We start from the raw sequence: 23,690 nt of genomic DNA, 5'->3' as shown, positions 1-23,690 counted from the left end.
AAACAATTTGACATTTGCTCTCAATTTTTCTCAAAAAAACCTCTTCATTTTGCAGGACAATTGTCTATTACGGTACAACGAAGCGTGCAATGTGGTCATGTAGCTACAACACGCTTTAAGAAAAGTTTATTTTCATCACACAGTAAAGTGATCTAGAGGAAAAGCAGATGTGTTTCGCCGCATACATGTGTGTTTGTTTTTATTTATGTTGTATTATTACACTGGGTCACCAACTAAGGACAGATTGAAATCACTGCAAATTAACACATCCTTCTTGACTCGTCAACCGATGGTATTTAAGAAGCCTTTAACATTATTTGCTCAACATTAAATCTGTAACATAGCCAACATTCAGAATTGTGTCAGCAGGGAAATTTCCGCATTGATTAGTCTCACAACACGCAGTCTCATTAAGCTCTTCTGTAGATTTTGATCTTTATAAGTTATGATGATATATTGTTAATTACAAAACAACAATAAAATAGTACAATAATATAAAAAAAGTTGCATATTCTATAATCAAACTAATTAGCCTAGATCTGGTGACATATAACGTTACCCAATATTATAACAAATAAAATATATTTGGAAATCGCTCTAAACGAAGGCTCCGTTTGTGGTTCCCAATTATTTGATTAAAAACAATAAGACAAAGTAACTTATGTTAAACACTTTTTTTTAAATTGTGTTTTTGTTAACTGAAGTTATATTGCGCTTTTAATTGTCTCCTCTATCGTCCTGTCAATCATCGCGGGTCGCGACTATGATTACAGTAGTTTCAGTAGAAATGTATTTCACCATCGTCGGTGCCCACCCTCAGGCGATTGGCATTACAATATTTGCTATCACAATCCCGTGTCTAAACGGAGTTCACTGTCTAAAAAAAGTTCTGACTGCTTCGCCGCTGTCAAGCGCTTCACCAAACAGAACGGGCTGTTGGCAGACATTCATGTCTGAAGTAAAGATTTCTGTGAAACGTGTTAAGTTGCACAGAAGAAAGCCCAATATGACCTGCCCTGTACAGTTTAAGAATCGGTAACCATCTAGAGGACTATTTTTTATTTAATTTTTTAGGACTATTATTTTGTTGAACAGACCGGAGGGACGGCTGATGACGTCACATGCTCAGATTTGCTTGACCAATCGGCGGAAGGGGGCGTTTCAGGACCGCCCACGTGTGGAAAACGAATTTTGAAGTCATTTATTCGTTTTTTTGTCTTTGAACTAAAAAACCAAAAATCAAGCCGAAATCTCGTTTTTTTTTTTTTTGAAAAAACGAATAAACGAGCCGTTTTCTCGTTTCTGCTTATTTCGTTTCAAACTGGAAAACAAACTATTAAAACGTACAGATGTAGCCCCACCCACAGGGAAAAATTCGAATATCAAGTGGTTTTTCTGATTTCTGTGCAAGAACGGAAAACCAAATATCAAGTCATAATTTCGTTTTTCAGAAAAACAAAAAAAGAAGTTGTTTTCTCGTTTTTTCGTTTTCATATATGAAAGCAAAAACAAATGAACGAACGATACCCGGACCGCAAGACCCGCCCTCTTCTGACTCTGATTGGCCCTGAACCTGATGGTATATTAAACAAACCAATCAAACCAACAATCAAGTCAAGTCAAGTCAAGTCACATTTATTTATATAGCGCTTTTCACAATACAGATTGTATCAAAGCAGCTTCACAGTGATAACATGTAAGTAGCACAACACAGATCAACAACATTGCTAAACACTAAATAAATAACCCCAACTGAGCAAGCTCAAAGCAAGCCAAAAGCAAGGCGACAGTGGCAAGGAACCAAACTCCATCAGATTGGATGGAGAAAAAACCTTGGGAGAACCCAGGCTCAGTCGGGGGCCAGTTCTCCTCTGGCTTACATTCATATTGTTTAAATATAAATATTAAATATAAATATTGTTTATGAATCAAACGGCGCCATAACATATCGCAGGCGTTGAGTCGTCTCATCACAGGCGTTGAGTCGTCTCATCACAGGCGTTGGGGCATCCGAAATCCCCGTGAGAGGCTGGACACAAAACTGGACCTGAAGAACGCCATTTTTCTCGGGACAAGCGTCGGGACAAACAATGGCAGCGAGTATTACCCAATCAAGGGTAGAATAGGACGAGTCTTCACAGAATGCGGGTGGCATGATTTGCATGGGATCATGCGTTCGGAAATAGAGGGAATGCGCGTGACGTCACCGTCGGCCGGAGTGCCTGCAGTTACTCACAGTGAGTGGCAAAAAGACTGAGCGGCTGTATGTGTTCAGCGTGAATGCCGCGAAAAACAAACACAACACACACAAATAAAGTGGGAAAGAGCTTTGCGATTGACTGTAGGCCTACAACTAGATTTGACAAAACATCTGAGGTATATTTTTACAGACTGCTATGGAAAGAGAAGCAAATGGATCGCTGCAATTCACAGAAACAACTGGACTCCAGTCAGTGAAAGGTGGAGTTGCAGTTATCATTTTGTGTCAATATGCTGAATTTAGCTAGAAAACCATACCCATATATTTAGGGGCCAAGCACCGAAGGTGCGGAGGCACCTATTGTATCCGTGCTGGTTCTTATTATTAGGGGCCAAGCACCGAAGGTGCGGAGGCACCTATTGTATCTGTGCCGGTTCTTATTATTATTATTAGGGGCCAAGCACCGAAGGTGCGGAGGCACCTATTGTATCTGTTCCGGTTCTTATTATTATTATTATTATTATTATTCTTCTTCCGACTGGGCGTCTATGGCAGCCCATAGACCGGTTTGCGGGAAAGTTGTTTTGGTTTGACATTCTGATAGAGGACAGTCCCAACTTTAAATACACCAATTTTGGTGTCTCTAACTCATTCCCTTTAGCGCCACCAACTGTCCAAAGTTTCACTTTTATTATGCTAATAACTTTTGAACCGTAAGGCCTATCAACAAAATTCTTTTTTCCTCTTGTTCCTGAGCTCATGCCGATTCGATCGCACCCTATGACGTCATTTTCCGTCATAAAAACATGGCCGCCATTTTGAATTTTCTAAAAAACGTACTTTTGCGAACTCGTCCTAGACGGTTTGTCCGATTTTCACCAAAATCGCACCGGATCATCTCCAGGCAGTGCTGACAAAAAGTTATGGAATTCAAGATGATTCGCCTAACTGTTTTTGATAAACGCACAAACTAATTTTACGTAACGCTTGCGAAAACAGACGTAAGGCTGTATCTCCGCAACGCTTCATCCTATTCAGACCAAACTTGGTACATGTAATCACAAGCATGACCTGAGGCTACATGCAGCGTTTCGGCGCAGCGCCGCCTAGTGGTCCGGAGATATGAAAAATGGCTATTTTTGCTCGTAACTTCTGAACGGATTGTCCAAAAATCATAAACTTCATCTTGTTAGATTCAGGGCATCATGCCGAGTCGACTGATATCCAATTTTCCCAGATCGGCCATTTTGGCTGTCGGCCATTTTGAATTATGTGCTAAAATGCTGTAGTTTTTGAACGCATGAACGAATTGTTACGAAACTCGGTATGGGTCATCAGTACGATGCCCTGAAGGAGCCTGAGAAGTTTCGAAACAGCGCCACCTAGTGGTGAATTTTTTTCTTCAAACGCTTATAACTTTGGGTGTGGTACACTTATTTTCATGGGAGTCATCTTTCTGAGGTCCTGAATTGTTGCCGAGTCCAACGATACCAAATATGTCGGGTTTCGTCTCACGGATGGCGTAGCATAGCGATTTAGCGCGAAAAAAACACGTGGCGATATCTTTGAAACCGCTGCTCCGATCGAGACGAAACCACCGTCAGAAACACGGAATCATAGCTTGTTAACAGTACGCTAATGCCCAAATGCGAAAATATTGATAGTAAGGGGTAGTAAAATTCAAACAAAGTCATGTGTCAGTCATTTTTTACGTGTTTTTTCATATAAATGTTTATAACTCGGAAGCGAATTGAGATATTTTCACCAAAATCGACACGCATATGTATGGGTTCACTCTGAGGACACACACAAAAAATTGTGGGACTGAGCCTCTTGGTGGCGCTATAATAGAACAAAACGTGAAATTCCCATTGACTTCAATACAGTTTTGTGAAATACAATGCTATACTAAATAAATCCTTTGGTATAACATTACGAAACTCAGTGTGTGCCATAAGCAGCATGCCCTGAAGGTACTCAAAAGATTTTGAGACAGCGCCACCTGTTGGTCAAAAGTTATAAATAATTTCTGAGAACACTAATAACTTTTGAATAAATTTGCCTATTGCAATGAAACTGATCTTAATAGATTCCTTGGGTTATGCTGAAAACATAGATATCAGGTTTGCCATAATCAGCCAAACTTCCTGTCCGCCGTCTTTATTTCTTTGAAAAACCTTCTTTTTCGAACTCCTCCTAGACCGTTTGTCCGATTTTCACGAAAATTGAATCGTATCATCTCCAGACGGTGCCGACTAAAAGTTATGAATTGCACGATGATAGACAAAACCGTTTTCGTATACCACAGCATCAAAGTTCAGGCATGCTGCCAAAATTACTATTTAGGCTTTATCTCTGCAATGCCTTCACATTTTGACACCAAACTTTGCATGTGTCATTTTCACCTCACTCTGACCACATCACATCTATTTCGTAACTGCGCCACCTATTGTTCGAAAGTGATAACCCATTAAATCATCTTATAAGTTAATGTTTATGTGATTTTCTTAGCCATTTGCCCAAAGTTCTCTCAAAATGCCCTTAATTGCTCCTTGCTGCAGTTGGTCTGCCACTCCTTGCCATTTTGGCATATGTTGCCGCTTCTTGCGCTTGGCCCCGGTAATGGCTGCTTGCAGCTATATTTATTATTATTATTATTCTTCCGACTGGGCGTCTATGGCAGCCCATAGACCGGTTTGCGGGAAAGTTGTTTTGGTTTGACATTCTGATAGAGGACAGTCCCAACTTTAAATACACCAATTTTGGTGTCTCTAACTCATTCCCTCTAGCGCCACCAACTGTCCAAAGTTGCACTTTTATTATGCTAATAACTTTTGAACCGTAAGGCCTATCAACAAAATTCCTTTTTCCTCTTGTTCCTGAGCTCATGCCGATTCGATCACACCCTATGACGTCATTTTCCGTCATAAAAAAATGGCCGCCATTTTGAATTTTCCAAAAAACCTACTTTTGCGAACTCGTCCTAGACGGTTTGTCCGATTTTCACCAAAATCGCACCGGATCATCTCCAGGCAGTGCTGACAAAAAGTTATGGAATTCAAGATGATTCGAAGAACCGTTTTCGATAAACGCGCAAACTAATTTTACGTAGCGCTTGCAAAAACAGACGTGAGGCTGTATCTCCGCAACGCTTAATCCTATTCAGACCAAACTTGGTACGTGTTATCACAAGCATGACCTGAGGCTACATGCAGCGTTTCGGCGCAGCGCCACCTAGTGGTCCGGAGATATGAAAAATGGCTATTTTTGCTCGTAACTTCTGAACGGTTTGTCCAAAAATCATAAACTTCATCTCGTTAGATTCAGGGCATCATGCCGAGTCGACTGATATGCAATTTTCCCAGATCGGCCATTTTGGCTGTCGGCCATTTTGAATTATGTGCTAAAATGCTGTATTTTTTGAACGCATGAACGAATTGTTACGAAACTCGGTATGGGTCATCAGTACGATGCCCTGAAGGAGCCTGAGAAGTTTCGAAACAGCGCCACCTAGTGGTGAATTTTTTTTTCCAGATGCTTATAACTTTGGGTGTGGTACACTTATTTTCACAGGAGTCATCTTTTTGAGATCCTGAATTGTTGCCGATTCCAATGATACTAAACATGCTGGGTTTCGTATTACGGTTGGTGTAGCGTAGCGATTTAGCGTGAAAAAAACACTTGGCGATATCTTCAAAACCGCTGTTCCGATCGAGACGAAACCACCGTCAGAAACACGGAATCATAGCTTGTTAACTATACGCTAATGCCCAAATGTGAAAATATTGATAGTAAGGGGTAGTAAAATTCAAACAAAGTCATGTGTCAGTCATTTTTTACGTGTTTTTTCATATAAATGTTTATAACTCGGAAGTAAATTGAGATATTTGCACCAAAATTGACACACATATGTATGGGGTCACTCTGAGGACACATAAAACAAATTGTGGGACTGAGCCTCTTGGTGGCGCTATAATAGAACAAAACGTGAAATTCCCATTGACTTCAATACAGTTTTGTGAAATACAATGCTATACTAAACAAATGCTTTGGTCTAACATTACGAAACTCAGTGTGTGCCATAAGCAGCATGCCCTGAAGGTACTCAAAAGATTTTGAGACAGCGCCACCTGTTGGTCAAAAGTTATAATTAATTTCTGAGAACGCTAATAACTTTTGAATAAATTTGCCTATTGCAATGAAACTGATCTTAATAGATTCCTTGGGTTATGCCGAAAACATAGATATCAGGTTTTGCATAATCAGCCAAACTTCCTGTCCGCCATCTTTATTTTTTTAAAAACCTTCTTTTTCGAACTCCTCCTAGACCGTTTGTCCGATTTTCACGAAAATTGAGTCGTATCATCTCCAGATGGTGCCGAATAAAAGTTATGGATTGCGTGACGATAGACAAAACCGTTTTCGTATACCACAGCATCAAATTTGAGGCATGCTGCCAAAATGACTATTTAGGCTTTATCTCTGCAATGCCTTCACATTTTGACACCAAACTTTGCATGTGTCATTGTCACCTCACTCTGACCACACATCTATTTCGTAACTGCGCCACCTATTGTTCGAAAGTGATAACCCATTAAATCATCTTATAAGTTAATGTTTGTGATTTTTTTAGCCATTTGCCAAAAGTTCTCTCAAAATGCCCGTAATTGCTCCTTGCTGCAGTTGGTCTGCCACTCCTAGCCATTTTGGCATATGTTGCCACTTCTTGCGCTTGGCCCCGGTAATGGCTGCTTGCAGCTATATTTATTATTCTTCTTCCGACTGGGCGTCTATGGCAGCCCATAGACCGGTTTGCGGGAAAGTTGTTTTGGTTTGACATTCTGATAGAGGACAGTCCCAACTTTAAATACACCAATTTTGGTGTCTCTAACGCATTCCCTCTAGCGCCACCAACTGTCCAAAATTTCACTTTTATTATGCTAATAACTTTTGAACCGTAAGGCCTATCAACAAAATTCTTTTTTCCTCTTGTTCCTGAGCTCATGCCGATTCGATCGCACCATATGACGTCATTTTCCGTCATAAAAAAACGGCCGCCATTTTGAATTTTCCAAAAAACCTACTTTTGCGAACTCGTCCTAGACGGTTTGTCCGATTTTCACCAAAATCGCACCGGATCATCTCCAGGCAGTGCTGACAAAAAGTTATGGAATTCAAGATGATTCGAATAACCGTTTTCGATAAACGCGTAAACAAATTTTACGTAGCGCTTGCGAAAACAGACGTGAGGCTGTATCTCCGCAACGCTTACTCGTTTTCAGACCAAACTTGGTACGTGTCATCACAAGCATGACCTGAGGCTACATGCTGCGTTTCGGCGCAGCACCACCTAGTGGTCCGGAGATATGAAAAATGGCTATTTTTGCTCATAACTTCTGAACGGTTTCTCCAAAAATCAAAAACTTGGTCTCGTTAGATTCAGGGCGTCATGCCGAGTCGACCGATATCCAATTTTCCCAGATCGGCCATTTTGGCTGTCGGCCATTTTGAATTATGTGCTAAAATGCTGTATTTTTTGAACGCATGAACGAATTGTTACGAAACTCGGTATGGGTCATCAGTACGATGCCCTGAAGGAGCCTGAGAAGTTTCAAAACAGCGCCACCTAGTGGTGAATTTTTTTTTCAAACGCTTATAACTTTGGGTGTGGTACACTTATTTTCACGGGAGTCATATTTTTGAGGTCCTGAATCGTTGCCGAGTCCAACGATACCAAATATGTCGAGTTTCGTCTCACGGATGGCGTAGCGTAGCGATTTAGCGCGAAAAAAACACTTGGCGATATCTTCAAAACCGCTGTTCCGATCGAGACGAAACCACCGTCAGAAACACGGAATCATAGCTTGTTAACTATATGCAAATGCCCAAATGCGAAAATATTGATAGTAAGGGGTAGTAAAATTCAAACAAAGTCATGTGTCAGTCATTTTTTACGTGTTTTTTCATATAAATGTTTATAACTCGGAAGTAAATTGAGATATTTGCACCAAAATTGACACACATATGTATGGGGTCACTCTGAGGACACATAAAAAAAATTGTGGGACTGAGCCTTTTGGTGGCGCTATAATAGAACAAAACGTGAAATTCCCATTGACTTCAATACAGTTTTGTGAAATACAATGCTATACTAAACAAATGCTTTGGTCTAACATTACGAAACTCAGTGTGTGCCATAAGCAGCATGCCCTGAAGGTACTCAAAAGATTTTGAGACAGCGCCACCTGTTGGTCAAAAGTTATAATTAATTTCTGAGAACGCTAATAACTTTTGAATAAATTTGCCTATTGCAATGAAACTGATCTTAATAGATTCCTTTGGTTATGCCGAATAGATATCAGGTTTTGCATAATCAGCCAAACTTCCTGTCCGCCATCTTTATTTCTTTGAAAAGCCTTCTTTTTCGAACTCCTCCTAGACCGTTTGTCCGATTTTCACGAAAATTTAATCGCATCATCTCCAGACCGTGCCGACTAAAAGTTATGAATTGCACGATGATAGACAAAACCGTTTTCGTATAACACAGCATCAAAGTTTAGGCATGCTGCCAAAATTACTATTTAGGCTTTATCTCTGCAATGCCTTCACATTTTGACACCAAACTTTGCATGTGTCATTGTCACCTCACTCTGACCACATCACATCTATTTCGTAACTGCGCCACCTATTGTTCGAAAGTGATAACCCATTAAATCATCTTATAAGTTAATGTTTATGTGATTTTTTTAGCCATTTGCCCAAAGTTCTCTCAAAATGCCCTTAATTGCTCCTTGCTGCAGTTGGTCTGCCACTCCTTGCCATTTTGGCATATGTTGCCGCTTCTTGCGCTTGGCCCCGGTAATGGCTGCTTGCAGCTATATTTTGTATTGTTATCAGCTCATATATTAAATATTTATCATTGCATATTCTGCTTTATTGGATGTTTTTTAATAAAAAAACGTTTTAGGGCTGGACGATATGATGATATATATAGGCTATATAACACTGATATAAGTGATCACCCGGATTTAGACCTACCTATATTATATAAAGCGTTCACAGGCAAATTTGCTTTACGTTTAGGTCTTGGTTTATTTCCCCGGTGTCGAAATCAGGCAAACATAAATGTCAGGCAACACGATTCCCGGCTGCATGTCAATATCCATGGATCGCTGGATCTTTAGTAAGTTGTAAGGAACACTATATTGAGTCCAACATTTAGTTTAAATTGATAAAATTGTTTGATTAGTCGCATTTCCGCAGTTTTCCCCTATTAAATCCAGTCACGCAGCAGATCTTTTGCCACTCGGTCAGGCTGAGGGGGGTTGTCACGCGGGAAAGTCACGTGTACTTCACAAATAGAGCTCCGGACGTCACGTGACCTACTCTGTTTAAACCGCCATATTGGCAGGCAAGGCGGTCAGGGACCGGGACGTGAATGAATGACGGCAGCTTTAGTTTCAAGGCAACAGAGTTTACAGCACACTTTAATTCAAAAATACATATAATTTATGTAGAATCTATGTAGATCTATAATGCCCCCGGGGTGCTTTTCATGTGTATTGATAAAGGAACTGATAGTTTTCCTGAAAGTAGGTTAATAGGAGGAAGAAGAGTCAGCCTCCACAGAACATATATTTTTATTTATTTTATTTTTCGTGCTCGCATTTATGAGGGGAAAAAAATGTAACGGACATGTCAGTTCTCCATTATAGACCAAAGTGACTTTAAAACTTTCATAGACTTCAGAAAGCACAGCCTTTAAAGTAGCCTAATTGTATCTTATACAGTTCCTATCTTATTTTAATTGTTTCATCAACCAATTGCCTTGATTAAATAAATAAGACATAAATGTAGAATACGATAGAAAAAACAGATGCCGGCACGTGAACTGGACTCTCATAAATAAACCGTAAATGTTGCTAGGCTACTTGCCACACAAACCTTATAAATGTATAGAAAGCGTGATGTCTACTTTTAAAACAGAACATTTAAAAACGAAAAACATGATCTCTGCATCCTTATGTAATAATCCATATGAAATGTGCATTTCTCTCTGGTGCGTTACTGTGAAGATCGCGAGTCAGCATCATCAACTTCATATCTTGAAGACGACACACTGACACAGAAAAACTTTAATAATAAACAGTTCAAATGTCTCCTTGCTATAGACCATTTCACAAGATGTAAACAACACTGGTCCAGGAGCACTTCCTGTTTCAGTTTGTAACTGTTTTCTTTATTTCACATGTAAAGAAAACATATTAAAGATGTTTATTTAACTTTTTGATTCAGTTTTATATGTTCTGTTGGTTTTATTTTATCCCAGCTTTTATGTATTGTTAAAAAACTGAAACAGGAAGTGCTTCTGGACCAGTGTTGTTTACATCTTGTGAAATGGTCTGTATTTGACATATTCATAATCATCACCTTTGCCGGTTCTTTGCAGCTTTTAGATACTTTGGAGCGCCACCCTTGTTACATGAACGCACCATGGATCAGCACGAAAAACGTGATTTTTTTAGTATTTTTTTTTTTAAATCTAAAATAAAAAAATCACGATACGAACCGAATTTTGGTAGGCTATATTGTTACAGCCTTAGTAGGATGAGAAAGCAGGAGTTTAGTCGTTTGTTATTTGTAAAAAAAATAAATAAATACATAAAAAAGGCTATCTGAACATCTTTGCCAAGCGCAAACCAGTACAGAAGTAATCAATAAATTATCGGGGAGGGTCATGCTTTTTTTTACAATCGTTTTGGAGGGTCATAGAAAAATGAATTACTGGTGAAGGGAGTCTCTTCAAGTCTTTTTTGACTTTCCCAAATTTTCCCAGACATGAAAATATCCTAGTGATGTGTCATTAGTTGTCCATTGAAATAATCAATAAAAAAATAAAAAAATAAATAAAAAATGAAAAACCGTTTATGGAAAGTGTGTGAAACATTGTGTTTTATGGGATAATGATAATATCTTTATTGACACTATTGTACAATTATTTTTTTTTATATCTTTATGGTGGGATTAAATGGGTTAATCAACAGTTTAAACATTCCCCGAAGTCATTTTGAAATTTTTATGGTTTTAAATTTTAAATAGACTTTAAATCATCTGGCGCTCTCCTGATTTGCCTGCCAAAATGGCCGAGTTTAGATTGCGTGACGTCAGCTCCGGAGCTCCGGACGAATCCGGCGAAACTACCGGAAGAAAGCGGGCGCCATTACTGAGCTGTTGCTGGGTAGCGTTGCGCCATTGCCTCCTATTGTTTTAGTTGCAACTTGCGTCCACCGGAATAAACAGCCCGCGATTTACGACTGTCACTAACGTTACAACGTTACCCCTTGTATAATGTCGAGTGGGTAAACAGTTTCCATTATAAATTGTTTCAATGGTGGCAGTAAAATTTCAATTTTGAAGAGAAAACATTTTGAATGGGCTATATGCACGCATAAGTTACGCATTTGACGTGAGGATGCTCGTCCATTTCCGGTTGTGTAGATTAAAGCGGAGGAAAACCGGAGAAAACGGGATTATGGCAGAGTCTTCAATATTTACTGTCCTCCCGTCTTTGAAACGAAACGTACATACGTTTAGATGTAATTTTATATATAGTTATGTTTATTTAATATAATTTTAAAAAGAAGCATAAACACAACGAGGGGTGTCTGTTTTATCTGTTTTTGTGACTAACGTTTCATTAGTATAACCATGGAGTATAAAATTCAATATAAATTCTCGGTATTGCATTGGACTCTATGATCGGCGGAAGTTATCGAGCATCCTTAATCCTTCACCGGAAATAACGCTGTGCATAGAGCCCATACCCCGGGTCGACTGCCCTGGTGCCGTACGGTTTACAAAGATTTCCTGGGCGAGTACAAGACGCGGGCATTCGCGTATAATAACAATTATTTAATGACATAAGTAAAAAAATATAATAAATATGTGATATAGTGATCAGCAAAATCTCCTCTCTTGCTATTTCTTCTATTCAATTAACATGCTATGGTCATTAAATGGCTTTCCTGAGCTAAATGTAACGTTATGTGACATAATTGTTCTCCTGCTGTTATGTTGACCTCTTTCCATGGTTTAAAAACACTAATTGGTCGATATTATGTATACTTTCTTGCTTTAACGTTACCTTACCCTTGCCCGTTGCAATGTGAAAATGAGATAAATAATGGACACAAATGAAAAACATGAATTTGTTATTTGATTTCATTCATTTATTCACTTATTTATTGTTGCCAAATGGACCGATCTTTTTATAGTTTCCTCGTTAGCAAACGTTAGCCTAGCTAGCTTGCCAAGCTATTTTCATAAATAATCTGTAAGATCGTTTGTACCTTCATCTGTGATTGGAGGCCGCTGTCTAACATCATCAACCCAAGTCATTCTGCCTGGCTGTAGCTGTCATCGAGGGTGCGTTCGCGTTATCACCGAGGTTTGTTTACATACCGGTGCATATGTCTATGATGGTGTAACAGCTCAGTAATGGCGGCGCCACAAGATGGCAGCCTACACAGAACGCTCGTCGGATTCGTCTATACGGGACGATTCCGTATTTTAAGGGACGGGTGGCAACCATAGTTCATTTCGAGTCGGACAATAATGCCTACAGAGTCAGAGTGCTTTATAGAGATGGAACAGGTATAGTTTAGTAGTTTAATTACGGTTATTATAACGTATTTGTCATCTGCTTGTATGTATCCATTATTTATTAATAGCCTACAAGTCTGCTGTTTCGGACCAGATCCGAATGATGATCAAACATATACTGATGAGTTTAATAAAGTTTATTGTACATCACACAAGATGAAGCGTCAGTTTTACTTCAGAAAATCACCGTAAGAGTTGAGGAAATACAGCAACGTTAAGTTCTAAGAAGTGCGTGAACGTGAAACAAGGCAAAAACAACACATGATAGCAAACGTGATCTCTATAACCACTGTAAGCTGATAAAAAAGTAGACTACATGTCCGTTAATGTAATCTAACGTTAGTAGGTAGTAGGCATGCGTCTGTCAAGAATGACAATGCTTGGGTAGTTCACATTAGCTAGTCCATGATGGTTAACTTCATCCGTCTTTCCCTCAACTTTAGAAGGTTGTTGGTGTGGTTTAGTTGTCTTCCTTTGTGAAGTTGAGCCCTCCACTGATCCCGATTCCTTGATGCTATGGTCCATGATTCAGGTTGAATGCCAAAGTCCACAAGATCTCACTTGAGTACATCTTTAAAGCGAAGCTTTGGTCTACCAGTGTGACGAGTTCCCTCTTCCAGAATGCCATGGAGGATAGAATGAGGGATGCGGGAACGTTACATTAAATAAAAGGTAAACAAAAGGTATGTGGGAGAAAATAGCAACAAACGTTTTAGCTCGTTACTGATGTTAATGTATGTCTTAGTCAAAATTATTGTCTTTACCATTCAGAGACATGTTAATGTAGACGTCCTTCCATTGACTCTATATCTTTCGTTTCCAGCTCTGGCTCAAACATATATGGTTGAATTCCGTAGGTCGCGGCCAGGTGGGGTACATTCACAACTTGCGCCATTATGTCATTTTGGAATGATATGCTGAAGTTACCTGCGGTATCAAGCCCCCTCCTTCCTGCCACCAATCAACGCGCCCCTCATTTGCATTATTAAAATGACCGTCCACGACAGCCAAAATATCGCATCAGATCTCGTGAGACAATAATGCATTCAGAAATAAGGGTCAGAGAAGCTCTGTGTTTATTTTTTTTTCCACTTTTCTTTTTTAGAAGGGCCTGATAAGACTATAAGAGAGCGTGGGTATCCAAGGTAATACTAGGTTATGACTCCTTTAAAATAAGTTAAATGACACGTCTGCCAAAGCCTGACGTGGTCTGTATCGCTTTTACTGGCACTATGTAACTTCAGGTTTCAGGTAGGATACCGTGCACAAAAATTACCCCGCCAATTCTTCCAATTCGGACGTGAGTGACCAACCAGCGTTTGTTTTCCGTTTGCTTTAGTCATGGCCAAAGTCGTAAAAAAAACTAAGAAGACAAAGGTTTTGTTGGAGGAGACTTGAAAGAGGAAAAGGCAGAGTGATAAAGAAACAGGCAAGGATCAATATTGGGCTAGTGTTTGCTCGCTGGCGTGAGCTTAAGGAGAAGGAGGGGTGCCCAACTGATGCTGACTTGGCTGTCATGCTGTTGGACTAGTAAGTATATTGCTTGCATAGCCTACTATCTCTAGTTTTTCTTAGTTTGTAATGTCTTGACTTTCATAAAATCATGCATCATACTCTACCTTGTCTGTGCATTGTTGATTCCAAAGCCGGTGCTGGATCAACAGCGAGCGTGCACGTGCGTGTGTGTGTGACAGTAGGCTGCGGTAGGCAAAATTATTTACGACAGCGCTAATGGACAATTCCGCTTCCAACCAGTAGGCCAACCGCAGAGTCCCTTGGTGTTGCTTTAAAGGTGCAATGTGTAAAAAAGTTGAGTATCTATTAACAGAAATGCAATATGACATCCATAACTATGTTTTCAGTGGTGTATAAAGAACTTACTTGATTAACCGTAATGTTTTTATTACCTTAGAATGAGACATTTATAGCTTCATAACCGCGGGAATCCCCTTCTCTGAAGGTCGCCATGTTGTGACGTCATATTTCTACCGTAGCCGAACGCGAACAAACAGCGCTACAGAACGCGTTTCATCAATACCTTGAAAGAGAAGTAGCGGAAAGCTGGAAGCTAGCCTTACACTCTGTGAGTAGTGACTTTTCCCTTGTGAGTGGTGAAAAATATGTAGTTGGGATTGTTTTATGTAACTTAGTTCTCCCTCGCTGTGTTATGGGTTTGTTATTTGAGGATAGATGTGCTCCCAGATAGCAAACTGACATTGAATCAACGTGGAAATATGACATTGAAACAACGTTGATCTGACATTGTTTTGCTCATCAAATTAACGTTGATCCAACGTCAGATGCGTCATTCTTTCAAAACTAACGGAAAATCAACTTGAAATCAACGCGTTGTTTCAACGTTATGAAAGCAAACCAATTTTCGATTTCATTTAGCTTTGAAGAATGCCGCGTCTGACGTTGGTTCAACGTTAATTCGATGAGCAAATCAACGTTGTTTCAATGTCATGAGAGACGTCGTTTCCACGTTGATTCAATGTCAGTTTGCTGTCTGGGCTGTTACGTTCGTGAGACAGCTGATGATTAGTACTCATGTCATTGACTGTAAAACAGTATGTTACAGGAATCACTAACCCATCGATAGAGACTTTAAGATCACTAAAGTCGATCGCGAAGAGTTTTCAAAATCAGAGAAAAAAGCCTAGTAGTAAATAGTATCTATGGGATGCGGACGTGCGCGCGTCAAAAATGACATAATTGTTACAGCGCGCGCACCTCCGACCTTTGGACTCATGCGTAAGCGTCGCAGCTCAGCCACAGTAACAGCTCATATTAGCCAGCTAAACTGTAAAAAATATATAGCTGCTCCCTCGCTGTATTATGGGTTTGCTATGTGGGGAGAAATGTGCTGCTGGTTAGGTTTATGAGACAATCAGCTGATTACTATTATTATATTAAATTATATATTAAAACCCTTGATCCTCACCTGACTATGGCTTTGTAAACTTTATCCATGATGTGGTTTATAATGGACTGTGGTACAGAAACAGTGACAATGTTACACACTCTTGGCTTACTCTGGCTATTCTCTGCTGTCTCAGCCGACGAGATGTTTGTCCCGTTTTAGCAACCGTAGCTTCTTCGAAAGGGAGGGGTGAGCAGTGGGCTGAGCCCTTAGTGCAAACCTGGTGCAAACTCGCAACCGAACCGCTAGATGTCGCTAAAAATCCCACATTGCACCTTTAACAGTATAACCTTACATTTACAAATAGGCTCCAGGAAGAGGGTTGAGAACCACTGAGATAAATCAATTTATCTAGAGTGGATCAATACTTCTGTAAGGCCATCTAAGGCGAGTTCTCACGCTTGTTCCGTCTTTTCTCATGGCAAAGTATTTTGGATTAATGCAATACATTTTCTCTTATGTATTAACTCCTTCTTTCATCTGACTCCATAAATTAAAAGTTTTAATGATCTCTGTGCATCATTAAGTATAAGCGGATATTTGACTATTCCTTTTAACTCTAATGAAAATAATGTCAAAGTTCGTTTGAATAATCAAATATAATAATTTATTATGTCAGGTAAATGTATCATTACAATCTCATAATCAATTCAAAGATAATCAATGCAAAACATCAAATGCTCTAGAACAAAGAGGAAAATCTTTTACCTGACATTATGAAGTACATAAATGCTGAGTCTCGGCGACTCTTTCACGGGCTGATCTGAGATACAGAAAAGGCCTTGCGCTCTCGTTTTATTTCATGATAGGCTCACAATGGATTTTTACCTGCGGGTAACCATTTGCTAGTACTGGAAGATTTGCATTCAAACTAAGGTGTTAACTCAAAGACACACCCTTCTGTGTGCAGGATGTTTCTATTTTTTTTTTAAGAACTGTATTACATTTTGATTTACTTCTTTGGAAATCTTTTTTTGTATCAGTCACACTGGGGCATTTCAAATAATACCAAACATGTATCCAATTCGATGATATTCATTCATATTCAATCATTTCACATTTTATTACATTATAAACTCACCAAAAAACATATTTTCCATAATTTTAGTAATTTTAGTAAATTTTTGCCAGGACCACTATCCTCAAATACAGTTGTCTATTAGCATTCAGTTAGGATTAGCGGTATGGTTCTGTTCTGGGCAAAAACTCCCTGCGCACCCATCCAGCCTAGCATGGATAAGAGCAGGGAGAATAGCAATAACCCCCTAAAAACAAAACCATATGCCAATGCCAATATCCCATAACAAAAACTGACAGCGGAATTCTGGATGCATTTTTTTTTTACACACTACCCCCAACCCGACTGACGCTGATAGAATGGTCAAAACATCCTGATGTTAGTGGCATATGATGAGCACAACAGATCCAATATAATGTGAGAAGCATCACCACAAGCTGGAGCAAGCAAGGACACATTTCAGTGAATGTGATCTATTGGGGGAAGCTTATTCCCCTAGTGGCAGCAAAATATGATACAGCAAGCATGTTGTATAATCGTAGCCTGGCATGCAAGACCTACATCAAGATGTTAGGTCTGGAAACTCTTCATTGACAGGGCTCAATCCGAGGGGCGGGATAAACGGTTGTCTTTCAAATTCTCTCTGCACGCAAATTGGATAGCGCTAAAGCCAATCAGGGGTGCGTTTCCCGAAAGCATCGTTAACCAACTATGGTCGCAAGTTCCGTCGTTATCAGCATAGTTCAACGAGTCGGTGTTTCACGAAACCATCGTTCCAACGAACATTCGCAAACAGCATCGCAAAGTTGTGTGGTTTGAACGACAGCTCTCGACCTGTGGTTAGAAGCATGGTTTCTATATTGCATGACATTTGGACGTAATAAATCCTTATATTGAGCAAAATAAGCAAGCTGACATTCAGTACAACCGGTGTCTTTTATTTAGAATACATACAAATGGAATTTATGTCTTTTAGTTTGTCAAAAGATTTGAAGTGACGTGTTTGAAGAGATTTGAAGTAACGTGTTTGAATACGTGCGAACGTGCATACTATGTAAGAACGAGCCAAATATTGAGTCTGATAATAAAGCAAAACAACTGAGAACAATTAGAAATTATATATAAATTTATATAAAACAATTTATATAAAACAATTTATAACAATTTATACAATCTGTAATTTATATAAAACAAATCTAGCGTTAATTGGATCTCAAACAGTTTCATTAAAGCTATTACTCCACCACGTGCGAAACCAACGTGGTTGAACGATACTTTGCGACAGTGGGTTTCGGGAAACAGTCGTGACTAGCTAGTTGATTTTTCCAACGATGCATCGTACTATGGTAGTGAATCAGCGAACTACGTCGTACGGGAAACGCACCCCAGAGCAACAAAGACAGTGACGTACTCAGCGGAGCAAGTTGATAAACCTTTACCGTATCTAGTCCAGCTGTCAACATTGAACATTGAAAATAAGAGAGATTTCCCGGAATCCATCCCCAAAATCGATTAAAAAAACTAACTAACATGGCCCGGATGTGAGAGGACGCTGGCGCGTTTTGGCTGCCGCAACGTTTGTCTGCAACATAACGGTTCTACCTACTGACCTTGTTGGTACCGATGGTATTTGTTCCTGCCTCAAAATCTGGATTGTATCTCTGCCTGGTTGCTGTATCTGCTGCTTGTCACGTTGTGATTCTGCTGTGACCACCAACTAGCCAGCTCTCGCCTTCGGCATCCACATCCGCATACGTCATCCGCGCACTCATCACGTGACTTCATCTAACCTCCTGCCCGTCTCAACTTCCGCCACTTGGATTTCAAAACAAAAGCCTCTCAAGACAGCGCTATTCAATACAAGATCACTCAACAATAAAAGCCTGCTCCTCTGTGAATTTATCACTGACAATAAATTGGATTTTCTCTGTCTTACTGAAACCTGGCACAAACTCATGGACTATATTGCATTAAATCAGACCACTCCACCTGGATACTCTTTCATTGATAATCCCCGTCTGGACCGGCAAGGTGGTGGCATTGCAGTCATTTACCGCAGCATTATTTCGATCCGCCCCATCCCCATCCCGGTTGCATCCTCATTCGAACATTTGGCTTTCAGACTTCCTGGTTCCCAATCACTCATTGCCGCAGTCATCTACCGCCCTCCCAAAACTTGCTCATCATTTCTTTCCGATTTCACTGATTTTGTAACTCAGCTGTCCTCTATTTCACCGTCCGTCCTCCTCATTGGTGACTTTAACATTCATATCGACTCTCCGGAAGCAAAATTCACATCTGACTTTTTGGACATTTTAAACTGCCTCAACCTCACTCAGCATGTCACTTCGCCTACACATAATCATGGACATATCCTTGACCTAGTCTGTTCCACACCCTCTCTCACTATACATAACCTTTCACTGACCGACCTCACAATCTCTGATCATCTGGCTATCACTTTGGATATCATCACCCCCTGTCCTACTGCCAAACACACCAGAACAATTACATTTCGAAACCTGAAATCCATTAGACCCTTCGCCCTTACCTCCTCCATATCCCATGCCATCTCAACTTCTTCGCTTCCCTCTGCTCCAACTGCCTCCGATCTAGTCAACTTTTAAAACCACTCACTCTCCACCTGCCTCAACCAAATAGCCCCGCTCAAAACTGCCTCAGTCTCCTTCTCCAACTCTGCACCCTGGTACAGCCCGGATCTTCACATTCTCAAAAGACAAAAAAGACAACTTGAAAGGATCCATAAAAAATCCGGTCTCACTGTTCATGCCCAAGCCTATAAGCACGCCATAACCACATACAATTCTGCTCTCAAAAATGCCCGGGCTAACTACTATTCACAACTCATCCATTCAAATTCTTCCAACGCTCGCACCCTATTCTCCACATTTGCAAAACTGACCAAACCTAAGGATAGTATAACCTCCACACTCACTACAGACAAATGTAACAACTTCCTGTCATCCTACCATACCAAAATCCATACCATACATTGTTCATTAACATCAACTTCCTCCGTTTCTCCCCTCCCTGAACATCAACTTACTCCCCTCACACTTAACAGTTTTTCCTCTTTCTCTCCTCTGTCTCCCTCTGACACCTCCAAACTCCTTTCAACTATGAAATTCTCCAACTGCCAGCTTGACCCGATCCCCTCACAGCTCTTTAAAGCATGTCAACCAATCCTCATCCCTCTTATCACCAACATCATTAACACTTCCTTCATGTCAGGATCCGTTCCATCCCCACTAAAGCTTGCGTCCATCACACCCCTCTTGAAAAAACCGGGCCTGGACCCTGACAATCTGGACAACTTCAGACCCATCTCCAATCTCCCACTATTATCAAAAATTCTGGAACGTGCCGTCATCACACAACATCACACAATATCTCCACTCCTCTCAATTATTTGAAACGTTTCCAATCCGGATTCCGTCCACACCACAGTACAGAAACCGCCCTTCTTAAAGTCACAAACGATCTTCTCATTGCTGCTGACTCTGGTTCCATATCCATCCTCCTCCTCCTCGACCTCTCTGCTGCATTTGACACTATTGACCATTCAGTCCTCCTTCATCGGCTTAGATCTATTGGCGTCTCTGGCACAGCACTTCTTTGGCTAACCTCCTACCTCTCTGACCGTCACCATTTTGTCTCTATTAATAACTGCAACTCCCACACCTCCCCTGCCAACTATGGTGTTCCCCAAGGTTCCGTGCTTGGCCCCCTCCTCTTTACCATCTATATGCTTCCCCTCGGTAAGATCATCCGTCACCATGGACTCCATTTTCATTGCTACGCCGATGATACCCAACTCTACATATCCACCAAATCCATCACCCCGGCTATCCTCTCCACCATCACCGATTGCATTTCCGACTTAAAGACCTGGATGGACAATAACTTTCTCAAACTAAACAGCAATAAAACTGAACTCCTTATCACCGGCCCAAAATCACTCCTTTCTACACTACAGAACTTCAGTCTTCTTATCGACGGACATATTGTATCCCCCTCCCACTCTGTTCGAAACCTTGGTATCATAATGGACTCCACCCTCTCTTACCGAACACACATCAATCATGTCACTAAACTATCCTTTTTCCACCTCTGCAACATCGCCCGTCTTCGCCCCTCCCTAACCCTGTCAACAGCTGAAATCCTCATCCATGCCTTCATAACTTCAAGACTCGACTACTGCAAAAGCCTTCTCAATGGACTACCTACTAATCAATTACAAAAGCTACAATACATCCAGAACTCAGCCGCCCGCTTGCTCACCCACACCAGGTCCCGGGAACACATCACCCCCGTTCTTCAGCAGCTCCACTGGCTTCCTGTACGCTATTGTATTCAATATAAGCTCCTCCTCCTCACCTACAAGTCCCTCCATAACCTGGCCCCGTCCTACCTCACTGAACTCCTGGTACAGCACCAACCCACCCGTCACCTGCGCTCATATGGCACAAACCGCCTTACTCAGATCACCCGCACAAATCGCCGGACATTGGGGGATCGATCTTTTGTCATTGCTGCTCCCACCCTTTGGAACTCACTCCCTACATCCATTAGAAACTCTGTTTCACTATCAAATTTCAAAACAGCACTCAAAACCCACCTGTTCAAACTAGCATTTCCTTAGAACACCTTTATTTATTTATTTTTATTTTTATTTGCTTTATTTTGTCTTTGTCCCATGTGAAGCGTCTTTGAGTGTTCAAAATAGCGCTATACTAGTGTGATGTATTATTAATATTATTAATAAGGGATTTTTTTTACACGACCCACAAACTTTAAAAATAAAACACTAATCATTAAAAGTCTTAAGAGTTTATAACTAGCCAACATATGTATGAGAGAGAAAGAGGCAGTGTGTCATTAAAAAAATAATATCATAGAGAATGTTCAAATACTAATATCAGCTTACGAGGGAAACGGAGCCGGAGTAGTGGTGCTTCGGGGTGGTGGAGATGATTCGGGAGAGGTCCGTGCACCTATACCGATCAGGGGTGCTTCACTACCAAAGATGCATCGTTGGAGAAATGAACTAGCTAGTCACGACTGTTTCCCGAAACCCACTGTCGCAAATTATCGTTCAACCACTTTGGTTTCGCACGTGGTGGAATAACTAGCTACTTTTAATGAAACTGTTTGAGATCCAACTAACGCTAGATTTGTTTTATATAAATTACAGACATGTCATCTGAGGACTATTTCTAATTGTTCTCAGTTATTTTGCTTTATTACCAGACTTAATATTTGGCTAGTTCTTACATAGTGGAGCGCGTTCGCACATGCGCACTCTTCAAACACGTTACTTCAAATCTTTTGAAAAACTAAAAGACGTAAATTACATTTGTATGTATTCTGAATAAAAGGCACCAGTTGTACTGAATGTCAGCTTGCTTATTTTGCTCAAGATAAGGATTTATTGCGTCCAAATGTCATGCAATATAGAAACGATGCTAAAAACCACAGGTCCAGAGCTGTCGTTAGTGATGTTACGTCTGACACCGACGCTCCGAAGCTTGCTTCAAACTCGAAAGGTCCTTGTAATGAACCACTGCTTCGGAGCTTGTATCATTACGTCACTAGTCACGTGAAAATGACGTCTGAAGCAAACAAACTGGTTCACTCCGTAGTGAAACGCCTGACTGCTTTGACAGCCCGATCCAGTGTTGACAGTTGAAACCTGGCAGCTGTATTTCTCATAAAAGTGAAGCCAAACCATGGCAACACCGTGGGTTAGTAGTACTCGGTGTTTGGATTGGCGTTATTATTGAGAGTGGATTGAGTTTATTTTAGTGTTGTGATAAAGCCATCGAGAAAGTCGTTCGCAAGTTTGGGAAAACTTTAAACTTATTTTCCCGAATAAGATTAGTTCTTTGACATTTCTGCATACAAATATTTTTCATATCTAGTGAATGATATGGAGAATGACAGAAACTTTAAAAACCCTCTGCTACATTATTCAAGTTCAACCAGTTACACAAGCACATCCTTTCAACATACAAAAATATCAGTCCCACCAGTAAAGTTACAGAGTTCTGGTGGTTCCCATAGGAAAGAAGCAGTAGCTAATGTTTCAATACTCATGGAAAACATGGTTTAAATGGTAAAAGAAAATGGTTCCTTATTGGTATTTTAATTGAAACCATTAGAATTTCTGTGATGGTTTCCAACTTTTTTAAAACTGGTCTGATCTTCTGTCCTCATCATCATCCTTATTGTTTTATTATCAAGGTGAACACATGCAATTCATCCGTATCTTTAATATTCACCTACATGAGTTTCACAGCACTAACACTGTTTCAGCTTTGATCGCTTCGGTAAACTCGTCATAAACGGGGCGGTAACACACGCCTACTTGCATTTTATGGTTGTCAGCTTTGTTGCATTACATTTACTTCACCAGGAGATGGTGCTGCCATTTCTATCTGAATGAAGCTTCGAGTATTGAACCATTTTCGACACAATAGTATCAGAAAGCAATAATGCTTCGAAACGCTTATTTTGGCCATCACTAGCTGTCGTTCAGACTATACAACTTTGCGATGCTGTTTGCGAATGTTCGTTGGAACGATGGTTTTGGGAAACACAGAGTCGTTGAACTATGCTGATAGCGACGGAACTTGCGATCATAGTTGGCTAACGATGATTTTGGGAAACGCACCCCAGAGCGCGCTCTTCTTCTTCTTCTTCTTTTAGAATTTAGCTGGCGGATGGCAAACCAACTTAAGGTGCATTTACCGCCACCTACCGGACTGGAGTGTGATCATCGAGAATAGTCAGAGGGATGTACACTTATACCTATAGTATAAACATTCAAATATTAAATACGATAAAACAACCCTGTGTTTTTGAGA

General features: G+C 40.3%; 1 protein-coding gene across 3 annotated transcripts in view; it reads left to right on the top strand.

The window, feature by feature from the left end:
* LOC120484926 (interferon-induced very large GTPase 1-like) overlaps positions 1-23,690 on the top strand; it is a 117,374-nt gene that overhangs the window by 31,243 nt on the left and 62,441 nt on the right. The window contains exon 2 of one of the 3 annotated variants that reach the window (XM_089126232.1): positions 13,395-13,534. The exons of the other annotated variants lie outside the window; for them this stretch is intronic. The gene's annotated coding sequence lies outside the window, so the exon portion shown is untranslated. The remainder of the gene's footprint in view (positions 1-13,394; positions 13,535-23,690) is intronic. 3 annotated transcript variants of the gene reach the window in all.

The sequence above is a fragment of the Pimephales promelas genome, chromosome 23 (genome assembly GCF_988280905.1).
Source record: "Pimephales promelas chromosome 23, fPimPro1.hap1.1, whole genome shotgun sequence".
Classification (NCBI taxonomy): domain Eukaryota; kingdom Metazoa; phylum Chordata; class Actinopteri; order Cypriniformes; family Leuciscidae; genus Pimephales; species Pimephales promelas.
Note: the sequence above shows the minus strand (reverse complement) of the source record. Positions and strands in the feature narration are given on the sequence as shown.